The sequence below is a fragment of the Oncorhynchus masou genome, chromosome 15 (genome assembly GCF_036934945.1).
Source record: "Oncorhynchus masou masou isolate Uvic2021 chromosome 15, UVic_Omas_1.1, whole genome shotgun sequence".
Lineage (NCBI taxonomy): Eukaryota > Metazoa > Chordata > Actinopteri > Salmoniformes > Salmonidae > Oncorhynchus > Oncorhynchus masou.
In genome coordinates, this window is record NC_088226.1 from 50,951,802 (window position 1) to 50,967,342 (window position 15,541).

The window sequence follows — 15,541 nt, forward strand, 5'->3', positions numbered from 1 at the left end:
TTCCACAACTACTACCTTATACACACAAGTGTAAAGGGATAAAGAATATGTACATAAAGATATATGAATGAGTGATGGTACAGAACGGCATAGGCAAGATGCAGTAGATGGTATCGAGTACAGTATATACATATGAGATGAGTAATGTAGGGTATGTAAACATAAAAGTGGCATAGTTTAAAGTGGCTAGTGATACATGTATTACATAAAGATGGCAAGATGCAGTAGATGATAGAGTACAGTATATACATATGAGATGAGTAATGTAGGGTATGTAAACATTATATTAAGTGGCATTGTTTAAAGTGGCCAGTGATACATTTTTTACATCAATTTCCATTATTAAAGTGAGCTGGAGTTGAGTCAGTATGTTGGCAGCAGCCACTCAATGTTAGTGGTGGCAGTTTAACAGTCTGATGGCCTTGAGATAGAAACTGTTTTTCAGTCTCTCGGTCCCAGCTTTGATACACCTGTACTGACCTCGCCTTCTGGATGATAGCGGGGTGAACAGGCAGTGGCTTGGGTGGTTGTTGTCCTTGATGATCTTTATGGCCTTCCTGTGACATTGGGTGGTGTAGGTGTCCTGGAGGGCAGGTAGTTTGCCCCCGGTGATGCATTGTGCAGACCTCACTACCCTCTGGAGAGCCTTACGGTTGTGGGCGGAGCAGTTGCCATACCAGGCGGTGATACAGCCCGACCGGATGCTCTCGATTGTGCATCTGTAGAAGTTTGTGAGTGCTTTTGGTGACAAGCCGAATTTCTTCAGCCTCCTGAGGTTGAAGAGGCACAGCTGTGCCTTCTTCACAACGCTGTCTGTGTGGGTGGAACAATTCAGTTTTTCCGTGATGTTTTTGCAGAGGAACTTAAAACTTACTACCCTCTCCACTACTGTCCCGTCGAGTGGATAGGGGGGTGCTCCCTCTGCTGTTTCCTGAAGTCCACAATCATCTCCTTTGTTTTGTTGACGTTGAGTGTGAGGTTACTTTCCTGACACCACACTCCGAGGGCCCTCACCTCCTCCCTGTAGGCCGTCTCGTCGTTGTTGGTAATCAAGCCTACCACTGTAGTGTCGTCCTCAAACTTGATGATTGAGTTGGGGGCGTGCATGGCCACGCAGTGAACAGGGAGTACAGGAGAGGGCTCAGAACGCACCCTTGTGGGGCCCCAGTGTTGAGGATCAGCAGGGTGGACATGTTGTTTCCTACCCTCACCACCTGGGGGCGGCCCGTCAGGAAGTCCAGTACCCAGTTGCACAGGGCGGGGTCGAGACCCAGGGTCTCGAGATTGATGACAAGTTTGGGGGGTACTATGGTGTTAAATGCTGACTTGTAGTTGATGAACTGCATTCTCACATAGGTATTCCTCTTGTCCAGATGGGTTAGGGCAGTGTGCAGTGTGGTTGTGATTGCGATTGCTTCGTCTGTGCACCTATTGGGGCGGTAAGCAAATTGGAGTGGGTCTAGGGTGTCAGGTAGGGTGGAGGTGTTATGGTCCTTGACTAGTCTCTCACAGCACTTCATGATGACGGAAGTGAGTGCTACGGGGCGGTAGTCGTTTAGCTTAGTTACCTTAGCTTTCTTGGGAACAGGAACAATGGTGGCCCTCTAGAAGCATGTGGGAACAGCAGACTGGGATAAGGATTGATTGAATATGTCCGTAAACACACCAGCCAGCTGGTCTGCGTATGCTCTGAGGACGTGGCTGGGGATGCCGTCTGGGCCTGCAGCCTTGTGATGGTTAACACGTTTAAATGTTTTACTTACGTCGGCTGCAGTGAAGGAGAGTCTGCAGGTTTTGGTAGCGGGCCGTGTCAGTGGCACTGTATTCTCCTCAAAGCAAGCAAAGAAGTTATTTAGTCTGTCTGGGAGCAAGACATCCTGGTCCGCGACGGGGCTGGTTTTCTATTTGTAATCCGTGATTGACTGTAGACCCCACCACATATCTCTTGTGTCTGAGCCGTTGAATTGCAACTCTACTTTGTCTCTATACTGACGCTTAGCTTGTTTGATTGCCTTGCGGAGAGAATAGCTCCACTGTTTGTATTCGGTCATTCCAGTCACCTTGCCCTGGTTAAAAGCAGTGGTTTGCGCTTTCAGTTTCGCGCGAATGCTGCCATCAATCCACGGTTTCTGGTTTGGGAATGTTTTAATAGTTGCTGTGGGTACGACATCACCGATGCACTTTCTCATGAACTCGCTCACCGAATCAGCGTATTCGTCAATGTTGTTGTTGGACGCAATGCGGAACATATCCCAATCCACGTGATCGAAGCAGTCTTGAAGCGTGGAATCAGATTGGTCGGACCAGCGTTGAACAGACCTGAGCGCGGGAGCTTCTTGTTTTAGTTTCTGCCTGTAGGCTGGAAGCAACCAAATGGAGTCGTGGTCAGCTTTTCCGGAAGGAAGGCGGGGGAGGGCCTTATATGCGTCGCGGAAGTTAGAATAACAATGATCCAGGGTTTTACCAGCCCTGGTTGCGCAATCGATATGCTGATAGAATTTAGGGAGTCTTGTTTTCAGATTAGCCTTGTTAAAATCCTCAGCTACAATGAATGCAGCCTCAGGATATGTGGTTTCCAGTTTACAAAGAGTCAAATAAAGTTTGTTCAGGGCCATCGATGTGTCTGCTTGGGGGGGAATATATATGGCTGTGATTATAATCGAAGAGAATTCCCTTGGTAGATAATGCGGTCGACATTTGATTGTGAGGAATTCAAGTCAGGTGAACAGAAGGACTTGCGTTCCTGTATGTTGTTATGATCACACCACGTCTCGTTAATCATAAGGCATACCCCCCTGCCCCTCTTCTTACCAGAAAGATGCTTGTTTCTGTTGGAGGGATGCGTGAAGAAACCAGCTGGCTGCACCGACTCCGATAGCGTCTCTCGAGTGAGCCATGGTTCCGTGAAGCAAAGAACGTTACAGTCTCTGATGTCTCTCTGGAAGGCAACCCTTGCTCGGATTTCATCTACCTTGTTGTCAAGAGACTGGACATTGGCGAGTGGTATGGTAGGGAGTGGTGCGCGATGTGCCCGTCTCCGGAGCCTGACCAGAAGACCGCTTTGTCTGCCCCTTTTACGGCGACGTTGTTTTGATTCGCCGGCTGGGATCCGATCCATTGTCCTGGGTGGAAGGCAAAACACAGGATCTGCTTCGGGAAAGTCATATTCCTGGTCGTAATGATGGTGAGTTGACGTTGCTCTTATATTCAGTAGTTCCTCCCGACTGTATGTAATGAAACCTAAGATTACCTGGGGTACCAATGTAAGAAATACTGAAAACCTAAAAAAAAATACTGCAGTTTCCTAGGAACTTGAAGCGAGGCGGCCATCTCTGTCGGTGCCGGAAGCAGTGCTGTTGCCAGAGAATTTAATGTTAATATCTCTAATTTGGCGGTACGCCTAACTGGCTTCACAACCGCAGATCACGTGTAACCACAGCAGCCCAGGACCCCCACATCTGGCTTCTTCACCTGTGGAATCGTCTGACTCCCGGACGGGACAGCTGATGAAACTGTGGATTTGCGCAACCGAAGAATTTCTGCACAAACTATCAGAAACCATCTCAGGGAAGTCATCTGCGTGCTTGTCGTCCTCACCAGGGTCTTGACCTGGCTGCAGTTCGGAGTCGTAACCAACTTCAGTGGGAAAATGCTCACCTTCTATGGCCACTGGCACACTGGAGATGTGTGCTCTTTTCTGATCCACGCCCCTACCTTTTTTAAGGTATATTTGACCAACAGATGCATATCTGTATTCCCAGTCATGTGAAATCCATATATTAGGGCCTAATGAAATCATTTCAATTGACAGATTTACTTAAATGAACTGTTAGTCAGTAAAATCTTTGAAATTGTTGCATGTTACGTTTATAATTTTGTTCAGTGTACACTATAAGGACATGTACCTTTGTCTAACAAAGTAACAATTCCATGATACTTCATTAGCCATTTCATCCTGACATTGAACTTTTACTAACTCTGATAAAGTTCTGGCCAGGTTTTCTAACTAATTCATATTCCCGTCCATATCAAACCATCAGTTAACCTGTAGCTGTTTGTGTGTCTGTCCATATTTACCTTCCTCCTCTAGGGGATCAAAGTATATAAGAGCGGTGACAAGGGTGACCCATGGTTTAAAGGGAACCAGGTGAGTGGACATTAGGCACATGGCTAACATTACTACATTAATTAGTTGCTTCATTTGATGTGACCCCACTCTACTGTCAGACATGACAGTTCTGTTTATTTGCTTGCACCTGCATTTTACCTCCTTCCATCCCCTCACTGTGTATTAATTTACTTGTCCTCTCTGATGGGCAGGGAGGACCTGTGCCTCCAGGTAAAGGAGGCTTTAAAGGCAGAGGAGGGGCATCAGGGCTTCTGGGTAATGTTGGACCAGTGGGCACCCCTGGATTTCCTGGAACCAGAGTAAGTGGAACCTCTTTGATCTGGTCACACGCAGTACTGTAATGGGATGGGATGAAATATTATTACACCTGTTCAGATCACCATATCCTGATGTAATGGTAATTTATCTATCTGTTTTAGGGTTATGATGGAATAATTGGGGAGAATGGTAAGCAAGGAAAAGATGGGCCAAAGGTGAGAGAAGTCTGGAAGTGAAGCTAGCATACTTTACCTTGTAGTGATCCAGATTGACTCTTGTATATTCATTATGTCTTTGCAGGGTGACAGAGGTCCTACCGGTGGACAAAGCGTTGATAGGCCTAGAGGCGATAAGGTACTGAAAATTGTTTGCACTTACTTTTGACATTCATTTGTGGAGTCATTTTGGATATCGTACTTGTTTAGAATTGTTATGTGAGACGTACTGATGTTTTTTTGGGGCAGGGGGGTTTCACAGGGTGGAGATGGTCGAGGGGGATTTTCTGGTTTGCCAGGCCCTTTTGTAAGTGGAAATAGTCTGTTTAATTTGATGGATCATTCTTATCTGACTGTGGCTCAATGTGTCTGTCTTGTCTACAGGGAGAGATTGGGAAATCAGGAGAGGAGCTGAAGGAGACCTGGTATTAAGGTTCCTGTGTAACTACTCTTCTTATTCTGTCTATACAGCTTCCTGTCATTGTCTCAGTAGATTTTTTTTTTTAAATCACCATCAAACCCTATTTTTGGTGAAGAATTGACCTGATATTACAATTGAGATATCCAGACCTCCAGTTGTTTTCCTGTCAGTATGTTTGAGGTATTGTATTTTCATCTGACCCTTGGATTTGAATCACACAGGGGAGGCCAGGAATTCCAGGACTCACTGGACTGAAAGGGCTGAAGGTGAAACTTTTACTTCAGGGTGCAGTCTTGCCACACTTGCACATGCTGATATTACCACTAGAGGGCCAGAATTCAAGTGAAAACTCGAGATGAATGGAATGGAATATGTCTTTCTTCACTTCGGGACTTCAAGGCCATCTTGGGGGTAGGGGACTGGATGGAACACATGGACCACATTGTATCCCATTGTCCTGTGCCAGAGATGGTCCTGTGTCTAATATACTCAGAGGTGTCACACACACACTGTATGTGGTTTGACCATGATCCCTGTCCTCTAGGGACCCATCGGAGGAACTGCATCTGACGGGAATTCCGGATCTACCAGACTATGGGTAATATTTTACAGTTCAGATGTTTCTTTTGCTGCTATGTGCCTTTTCAGGCTCTTTGGCACTCCTAACGCTTATACTTCCCACTGGGCACAGACATCAATTCAACATTCCATGATTCAATGTAATTTAATTGAAATTAAGTGGAAACAACATTGATTCAATTAGTGGGTGCCTAGTGGCTTGTGATACAGTGCATTTGGAAAGTATTCAGACCCCTTGACTTTTTCCACATTTTCTTGTGTTACAGCCTTATTCTCAAATGGATTAAATAGTTGTTTTTCCTCATTAATCTACACACAACACCCCATAATGACAAAGAAAAAACAGTTTATTTTTATCTTTTTACAAATGTATTAAATATATGTGTATTGGAAATATCACATTTTCATAAGTATTCAGACCCTTTACTCAGTACTTTGTTGAAGCACCTTTGGCAGTGATTACAGCCTTGAGTCTTCTTGGGTATGACACTCCAAGTTTGGCATATTATTTGGGGAGAAACTCCAATTCTTCTTTGCAGATCCTCTCAAGCTCTGTCAGATTGGATGGGGAGCATCGCTGCACAGCTATTTCCGATGGGGTTCAAGTCCAGGCTCTGGCTGGGCCACTCAAGGAAATTCAGAGACTTGTCCCAAAGCCACTCCTGCGTTGTCTTGGCTTAGGGTCTTAGGGTCATGGTCCTGTTGAAAGGTGAACCTAAGCCCCAGTCTGAGGTCTTGAGCACTCTGGAGCAGGCTTTCATCAAGGATCTCTCTGTACTTTGCTCCGTTCATCTTTCACTCGATCCTGACTAGTCTCCCCGCCATCCATAGGGATGGTGCCAGGTGTCCTCCAGACGTGATGCTTGGCATTCAGGCCAAATAGTTCAATCTTGGTTTCATCAGACCAGAGAATCTTTACTTCTCATGGTCTGAGAGTTCTTAAAGTGCCGTTTGGCAAACTCCAAGCGAGCTGTCATGTGCCTTTTACTGAGGAGAGGCTTTCATCTGGCCACTCAACCATAAAGGCCTGATTGATGGAGTGCTGCAGAGATGGTTGTCCTTCTGGAAGGTTCTCCCATCTTCACAGAGAAACTCTGGAGCTCTGTCAGTGACCATCGGGTTCTTGGTCACCTCCCTGACCAAGGCCCTTCTCCCGCGATTGCTCAGTTTGGCCGGGCGGCTAGCTCTAGGAAGAGTCTTGGTGGTTCCAAACTTTTTCCATTTAAGAATGATGGAGGCCACTGTGTTCTTGGGGACCTTCAATGGTGCAGAAATACTAGAGCAACAGGGATTCAAGGTCCAGTTGGGAAGAGTGTGAGTATTGTTCTGTTCTTTGCTACACACTAATATTCAGTAGTTTCTAAAATTATAAAATGGAACATATTGACTAAGCATGGTGTACTTATTTTTCAACAGGGGGATTCTGGAAGTAGAGGAATCACTGGCAACCAGGAAAGCCAGGAGTCAAGGTAAGTCAAGAGGCAAACCGGTGAGTTTAATTAGTTCTTTCTTTCAATGCTTTCTGTACACTCCACCAAACCCTTTTCCCCCACCACGTATTTAAGTGAATAGTTAATGGTTACATTTGAACTTTTATTATGTGCCACATTTTCCTCGTCTTGCTTATAGGGAGAAGGCCCATTGGGACCGGATGGACCAGTTGGAAGACCTGGAAAGCCAGCAAGTATCCCCATAGGCCACATTGACTATGACACCCTATTACAGCTGCATGATCCTATCACTGAGATTGCAATAAACCATGTTGTGATGATGATCCTATTGATGGGATATTGTTTATTATATCTTTTGTTTGGGTTATCACAGGGACTTGCTGGTTTGGATGGATTGTTGGGGGTTGAAGGAAACGAAGGAGATAATGTAAGCATTGTCTGGTGCCCAAGTAAAATCTTTATCCATTTGTCAACCAGTTGCCCCCAGAAATAAAACAGCACATATTATCTAAAAGATCTTCCTTTGATTTGATTCGTCTCCAGGGTGATATTGGTTACAGAGGAACCCCTGGGAGGCCTGGTATGCCAGGGAAGATGGTGAGTGAAATACAGACCTAATCATAGTGTTTTGGAGATAATATAAGTATACAGTATGTTGGAATGTAATGCATCCTTACTCTAATGATTCATGTTACAGGGTCAAATTGGACGAACTGTGTTTGACCAATTGAGATACCCAATGAAGGTACTCTTTAGTGCATGTGTTACGCCCCTGAAAACGGGAGAAATAATCACGAGTGATACGGTGTTGTATTCTCAATTCAACTTTTAGTTCAATCATTTCACAAAAGGAACACATTACAAAACAACAGAAAAACCATTATACAAATAACACAGCAAAATATCTTATTAACAACGCACATGTTCATTCACAATCGACATAAGATGGCAGATACTCTCAGTACGATGCTATTCTTCGCTACAACCGAGCAGGGCTAATATTACTCTCTGCAAACTTAACTCTAACTTCCTCAAGATGTTACTAATATACACCTTAAACACTCTTAACGTTAGCGAGTTATTACATTTAAATTACTATTTTTTATCATCAATAAAGTACTTGAAAACAGGGGAGGAATAATCACGAGTGATACGGTGTTGTATTCTCAATTCAACCTTTAGTTCAATGAGAAAAGACCGCGATTTCCCCAGGAATATGGGTGGAGACCAGAGGAATCGATCTCCGGCTCATAGATTAAGAGCATTTCGTAGATCACAGATTCACACTTTTAGGCACCACAAAATAAAGTAATCAATATAATGTTTACACATTACTCTCACAATTCGTACCCTTTGTACGCTTGACAGATTTTAACTTTAACACAATTATATGAATGTTATCAATCTCTATCAACTAATACTGAATGCATCTTTTTAACCTTAGATGTTTTAAGATCCTCACATACTATGAACTTACTAATACTTTTTAATGTATAACAGGCTATGAATGTTTCCTTTAACCTGTCACACATGCACATAGAGCTATTTGGCCAAAACTCTTTATTTTGCCATGGTTTACATTCAGAACCTTCCACCGATGTTTTGTCAAGGGTAATCTTGGATCTAAAGGGAAACGAGCACCTGCAGGGGCAATGGGGAAAAGGGTAAACCAATACATTTGAAACCTTTACATTCATGGTTGATTGTAAATCCCTGTCTATGTTCTCAGGCATTTTTCATATGCTTGATAACCAAGCTCTCTGGTATTGCTATTTTGCGTAGGGTATTCCAGGGCTTGGAGGAGAGAAGGGGACATTTGGCCAGCATGGCTCAAAGGTGCTGTATAGGTCTCAATATTCAATAACACCTATGTTATAGAGTAAAAGAACAGTATTCGTTTTCTATGGTGCCATAACATCGCTCCTTTATATCTGTTCTCCTCTTAGGATCAGAGGCCTACAGGGACATATTGGACCACGTGGAGTTAAAGTATGCTGGAATAAAGTTGGAAATCAATCAACAACACCTCACATTTAGACAGCAGATTACATTTCTGTCTTTTATTTAGGAGAATCCAGGACTGCAAGGGAATAAAGGGAGGCTAGGTTCAAAAGGCATAACTGTTAGCTTGTGGTATCTCTTTTCCATATTAGTTGTTTTAATGGAATCATATCCTGATACATTTTGATAACAGTATCAGAACAATATTTCTTATCAGTTTATGTTAATGCATTGGTAATTTATAGGGAGACATTGGTTCTCGCAGTCCACCTGGGAAAAAGGGCTTCCCTGGTCAACCTGTATGTATTTTATCAATATTTCACAAACCTTTGCAGTTTTTTCCAGTAAGTTTGCTACAATTATACAATTTTGAAGTCTTGTTTGGTCAATGTTTGTTTTTATTTTTCAGGATCTGTTTGGAAAAAGAGTAAGTAACCATTTGGCATTCTAATGTCTATTGTTGGGTATTTTTCCATGGTTTCCATCTAAATCTATCATGCTCTTTGCAGGGATACAAGGTATGCCTGGAGCTAAGGGAGTGAGAGGTCAGTGTGGACTACCAGTAAGGAGGCTTATTGTGTCTTTTGATCCAAATTAGAAACAGTAACTGAATCATTTAGAATGCAGTGTACAGTATATAATGGATCTATGTAAATGCAAGCCCCCATTTATGTTACAGGGGAAATCAGGTCCTCCTGGCCGTCCAAGAAATAGGCGACCTGAATCCCTTGGAAAAAAGATTTTAAAAAGTTGGTACCAGATTTATTGTAATCTAGACCTGTTTATTTTACTGTAAAACTGAGGAATCGTACTCTCCAGTCCACACAAAATATTTCCTCAAAACAATTGCATAACCTGCACTCCATGTCTCAAGTTATTAGTAAAACCTCCAAAAGTGAATGTTTTTGGATGGCCATTTTCCCAGCAAAACCAGACCATGACAATGTTTGACTCATTCCCTGACCATCACTCAAGCAGCTCCTTCAGCTGGCCTCAGGGCACCAAAGACAGCCCTGCAACCACCTGCAACAAGCTGGGGCTGATTCAACCACACCTGCAGGATGGTGTGTAGAGCTCAGCAGGTAGCAGTTAGACTGGCCACTGAGCTGATGTAGGCAACAGATCTAGTGAAGCCAACATCTCATCCTTTTTAGAGCTAGAGAGTAATTTGTCCAATAATGTGTTAGTTTTACAAAGGTGTGATCTTTCCAGGAAACGTTTACGTGACCCTAACCAGGGCTGCCTGTTTGATGCCCTGCAAGTGTACCTGTAACTTCACTGTAGGAGGGATGACATGTATACCTCCTGTGTTGTCACAAGTCAGTAGCTTGTCCTGAAATCGTACAACTTTGTGTATCTCTTGAGCAGAATATTGAAGGCTAGCTAGCTATTATGGCTAACATAATTTCTCACACAGTACCATTCAAAAGTTTGGACACACCTACTCATTCAAGGGTTTTTCTAAATTTTTTACTATTTTCAACATTGTAGAATAATAGTGAAGACATCAACTATGAAATAACACATATGGAATCATGTTGCAAGCTAGTTAGCATAACAAATTACTAGTTAGACATTTTACGACTTCGAGTGTGTTCTTAAATTCAATCTGGAGTGCTCTAAATCCAGAGTGTACTGGACACTTGGGCCGAGGAGTAGGGTTGATTTAAGTGTTCTGACTTTACAACGGCAGTCAAACACCCAAGTTAACATTGGTTAGCTTGTTAGCTACTTCCAGACACAAATGAGAGTGACCACTTTACTCGCCTTACCAGTGCTGGTTAGATTGTTTTCATGTTATCCAGAGCGTTGGTGACTAACTGTGCTGTTGGCAACAATTAAATTACGTTTTTTTTCCCGACGTTTACTGACACCGGCCATATTCAACCGGTGTTGAGTGATCATAAATGAATTATTCTGTGCTCTGAAATCAGAGTAGAAAGCCAGAGTGAATTTACGAATGACCCCGAATGTCCACTGAGAACGCACAACGACTATACCATGTAGCTAAGCTAAGAATGACGGGAATAATCAAGTCAATAAACGTTGGTTAGTTAGTTAAATAGCCTATAGTTAATATACTGGCAAGTTTGATGTATAAGTAGACAACTGACGTTAGATATTAGCTAACATACCGGTACATACTACTGTAATGATATACTATGTGGTTCGTAAGGACACCAGAGCTAACACATTTTCAGCCAACATAACGTGGAAGGTAACTTAATTGAAAAGTAATAACTTTTTTTTACATTGCTCAACATTTTCTTAACCTTTGTCATAATTAGTTAAAGCAATGCATTTGTATCCGCTCTCGTACTTCGACTGCATATTTTCCGCCATTTTCTTAAAATCTGAAAACGATGTGACGCCATGCCCTTTTCCTGTAGAATTGCATTATGGGCCCTAAAGTACAGAAATAGTGTCCTCTGCGTGTATAATTCTCATTTTGGCAAACATAGTAACGACATCCGGAAAATGTTGGCATACTAACGATATCCATACTATGACTAATAAGCATACAATATACTAAATTCACGTCACAAATAGTACGGTTAGTGTGGGTAGTATGACTATTCGAACACAGCTTAGGTGTGTCCGAACTTTTGACTGGTACTGTGCATAATTTGATTTAAATTTAAATAATTTCATTTTTTTTTCATTTTCAAAAGGCATGTTTTTCTTTTTCTTTCTATAGATAATAGGAAAATGCAAACCAGAAAAAAAGTGTATCAAGCGGTTTTGCCAGCTTGATGGTGACTGTAAGGTAAGACATAATGCACTGTACATTTAGAATCCATCTACAACTTCATTACTGTAACTGATCCAAATCATTTCTCTCTCTGCTACTGTAGTTTAAGTATGCCGATCTTGATGCAGTCCAGCTCCGGTTTCTACGGTTAAACAGCCACTTTGCCGCTCAGCGACTGACCATCGCCTGCCCTGTTAACTACACTAGCAGAGCAATCAGGAAAAATACAACAAACAGGGTTCTTCACTTTCTGGGAGACTCCGGTGTGGAGATTGGTTCAAACTATATGATAGTATCAAGGAATGGTTGTGAAGTAAGACCCAAAGACAAATGTAGACCATTATACACACTAGGGTTGAATATTTTACAAAATGTTCCATCCTGGGAATAAATCACTTTTCTTCCAGGTAACCCGGTATTTCCCACCAAACCATAAGTGTCATTCAAAAGCATTATAAAACATAAAATAGACATACAGTTCATTTGGAAAATGTATTCAGACCCGTTGACCTTCTCCACATTTTGTTACTTTACATCCTTATTCTAAAATAGATTTTTGTTTTTATTACCCTTGTCAATCTAAACACAATACCCCATAATGTGCAAATGTATAAATAAATAACTTAAATATCACATTTACATAAGTAGTCAGACCCTTAACTCAGTACTTTGTTGAAGCACCTTTGGGAGCGATTACAGCCTTGAGTCTTCTTGGGTATGACGCTATAAGCTTGGCACACCTGTATTTGGGAAGTTTCTCCCATTCTCTGCAGATCCTCTCAAGCTCTGTCAGGTTGGATGGGGAGTGTTGCTGCACAGCTATTTTCTCCAGAGATGTTCGATCGGGTTCAAATCCAGGCTCTGGCTGGGCCACTCAAGGACATTGAGACTTGTCCCAAAGCAACTCATGCATTGTCATGGCTGTGTGTTTAGCTTCGTTATCCTGTTGGAAGGTGAACCTTCGCCCCAGTATGAGGTCCTGAGTGCTCTGGAGCAGGTTTTCATCAAGGATCTCTCTGTACTTTGGTCCGTTCATCTTTCCCTCGATCCTGACTAGTCTCCCAGTCCCTGCCGCTGAAAAACAACCCCACAACATGATGCGGCCACCACTATGCTTCATCGTAGGGATGGTGCCAGGTTTCCTCCAGACGACACACTTGGCATCTTGGTTCTCATGGTCTGAGTCCTTAAAGTGCCTTTTGTCAAACTCCAAGCGGGGTGTCATGTGCCTTTTACTGAGTACTTTTAATGAGTGACTTCTGTCTGGCCATTCTGCCATAAAGGCCTGATTGGTGGATTGTTGCAGAGATGGTTGTCCCATCTACACAGAGGAACTTTGGAGCTCTGTCAGAGTGATCATGGGGTTCTTGGTCACCTCCCTGACCAAGACCCTTCTCCCCGATTGCTCAGTTTTGCAGGCTGCCAGCTCTAGGAAGAGTCTTGGTGGTTCCAAACTTACTCCATTTAAAAATGATGGTGGCCACTGTGTTCTTGGGGACCGTCAATGCTGCAGAAATGTTGTAGAAACATCTCAAGGATGATCACTGGAAACAGGATACACTTGAGCTCAATTTCGGGTCTCTTCGCAAAGGGTCTGAATACTTATGTAAATAAGGTATTTATGTTTTAACTTTTTTATAAATTTGCACAAAATTCTAAAAACCTGTTTTCGCTTTGTCATTATGGGGTATTGTGTGTAGATTGATGAGGAAGTGTTTTTATTGAATCCATTTTACAATAAGGCTGTAACTGTAACAAAATGTGGAAAAAGGTAAGGGATCTGAATACTTCCCGAATGCACTGTATAGGGCTATATCAATCTAGAAAGAGGATTATCTATTTTAGATGCAATTTGAATGGAGTTGATGGCGAAAGAGACTCCGAGAGAGGGCTCACACATGCACTGATTTAAAGCAACAATATTCGAATGATAGTGTCACGACTTCCCCTGAACTCGGTCCCTGGCGAAGTTCGGCGGTCGACGTCACCGGTCTTCAAGCAATCGCTGATCCACCTTTCATTTTCCATTGGTTTTGTCTTTGTTTTCCACACCTGGTTTTCATTCCCCAATGACATGTTAATGTATTTACCCTCTGTTTCCCCCATGTTTTGTGCGGGATTGTTTCTATGTTCATTTCGGTTCATGATGGCTGTTTTTTCACCCGTGCGTAATATTTTACCGTTTATATTTGGTCAATTGTATTTATTACCTTGTGCCTTTATTTTTGAGTGAAGTAAGCTGTTCACTCATTTTGCTCTCCTGCGCCTGACTTCATGCACCAGCTACACTCACCTTCTGACAGAGGCTGTTTTTAAAACACTGCAGCTGCAATAAATAAATCATCGTAACAATTAAAAAACAAGGTGACCCCGAAAAAGCCAGATGGAGATGGGTAAATTAGACGCACATTATGTATTTTTATTGCTATGCTACAGCAAATGTCGGCCTACCTGTCACAAGAAAAAAAGTTACCATGATGAAATAATGTGTCTACATGCATTGTGAACTGCGATCCATACTGAGATGGGTCGCCTTTCCCCACCCTGAGCGTTGATGAATCATCATGCAGAGGCCGTAGAGAAGCCATATTTAGACATATAATTTAAACAGTTCCATTTCACGCTATGCTGTTCATATAAATAATTTATTATAACTTACCGGTTTCTTGCAGCTATTTATTCCGGGAAAGGGTAGTGATTTTGGGCGGTAAATCTCGGTAACCGGATTCCCGCCATTCAACCGTAATACACACCGAGTACATTTGCTACTTTATGTTAACGACAAGACAAGTCATTCGACATAATCATTGTAATTCACCGCCTGACCAGTTGATGTCAGTCAAGACGTATAAAAAAGACTACAGGGCCACAATACAGTGTGTGAGACCAATGTTGTGTACTGTAATCACAGCCTGGTATTTTCTGCTTGTTTTCCCATGTCTGTCACTCAGGTGGAGGTACGAGTATGGGGGAGCACAGAGATCCATAGAGGGGACTTGGAGCTGTTGCCCCTCAGGGACGTTAGTGCGGAGGGAAGGGGAGATCACTGGGACACAGACCTCAGAGTTATCCTGGGACCTTTGTGCTTTTGTAGCCTCCATTTATCCAGAGAGAAGAAGCAAGCACTGTCCAGTGTATGGGGCAAGATCATTTGGTTGCAATTCCTCATCAGGACAAAATAATGTTGTCTCATCATGTTGTCTGTTCGCTGAAGCGCTTATGTATAATTGCGATAACAACTAGCTGTACTGTATGATGAAATATGTATTTTGGAGAGATTTATATAATGTGTATTTTATAAAGAAAAATATATAGCTGTTGTGTTGTTTGTATCTCCTGCATATCAATTATTTTTTATTTATTCATTGTGATGTGATGTACTGTGTGTGCTAATATATGCTTCAAATTTGATTAATGTGGATGTTTTAAGAATGTAATGTACTCATTTGTATTTTCTTGTTTAAGCGTTTGTAAATATGTCTTTGCTCATATTTTATCTCTTGTTTTTTATTCTTGCAAACGAATACCAGAACTTGATGACCTCCCATATCTGGATGGTCTAAACTTGTTGTACATTGATATGTCACTTCAGCTTACTTTACAATCACTTTCTTTATCACACATTTTATGGTTTACAGCTGTAATGCAATAAACAGCAGTACACCATTCCACAAATGGAATGAACCGAAATACAGTTGAAGTCGGAAGTTTTCATGCACTGAGGTTGTAGTAATT

General features: G+C 42.3%; 1 long non-coding RNA gene across 1 annotated transcript; it reads left to right on the forward strand.

Annotated features, from left to right (window-relative positions):
- Positions 1-10,049: 10,049 nt before the first annotated feature.
- Positions 10,050-15,275, forward strand: LOC135555125 (uncharacterized). The gene is made up of 5 exons (XR_010457834.1): positions 10,050-10,136; positions 10,267-10,373; positions 11,753-11,821; positions 11,910-12,119; positions 14,758-15,275. It is a non-coding gene; the product is annotated as an uncharacterized LOC135555125 (long non-coding RNA).
- Positions 15,276-15,541: the final 266 nt, after the last annotated feature.